Source organism: Protobothrops mucrosquamatus, unplaced genomic scaffold (genome assembly GCF_001527695.2).
Source record: "Protobothrops mucrosquamatus isolate PMUCROS unplaced genomic scaffold, P.Mucros_1.0 scaffold30, whole genome shotgun sequence".
NCBI classification, from domain to species: Eukaryota; Metazoa; Chordata; class Lepidosauria; order Squamata; family Viperidae; genus Protobothrops; species Protobothrops mucrosquamatus.
In genome coordinates, this window is record NW_015386414.1 from 929,613 (window position 1) to 930,427 (window position 815).

Genomic DNA, 815 nt, shown 5'->3' on the forward strand with positions numbered 1-815 from the left:
CGGCTGCCCGGGCTGAGGTGGGGCCGGGTGGCGAAGGGCCGCAGCTGCCCGGGCCGAGGTGGGGCCGGGTGGCGAAGGGCCGCGGCAGCAGCAGGAGGACGGGGAAGGGCCGTGGCTGCCCGGGCCGAGGTGGGGCCGGGTGGCGGAGACCTTATATCGGCGTATAACACGCACACATCATTTGCCCCCTATTTTCAGGGGGGAAAAGTGCGTGTTATACACCAATAAATACGGTAATTCAAATTAGCAAAGGCACAAATCTTAAACATATCACATGGTTGCAGAGAGAGAGAGAGAGAGAGAGAGAGAGAGAGAGTGAGTCACTATTTCTATAAATACCTTTATTTAGCCATATTGGTTTCCCAGCAAATGTTGTGGCTCCGTCTTGTGAGCCCCTCTTATCGGAGGACGAAGGCTCCGAACATGAAGGAGAGGAGATGGCCAGGCCTCCCTCTCCAGGACCCTCCTCTTTGGCAATGCCTCAGGTGTCTCCCAACAGAGAAGAGATTGACCAGGAGCCAGGTGGTTCTGAGATTGGCCAGGAGCCAGGTATTTCTGAGATGGGCCAGGAGCCAGGTGTGTCGGATAATGAGGAAGAGAAGTTGTGGCTGGATCCACGCCAGCGTAGCAGCGACAAGCGTGCGCAGCAGAAAAAGAGACGTGCCAGAGATTAAGCTGAATCACTGGATCACACCCCACAGGCTATAAAAGGGTGGTGGTGGCCATTTGGACCTCTGTGACGGACAAAAGCTGAATCTCTGGCGAAGTAGTTTGCTGTGGCTTTAAACTGTGTGTATTGTTTTTGTTTCTGTGTG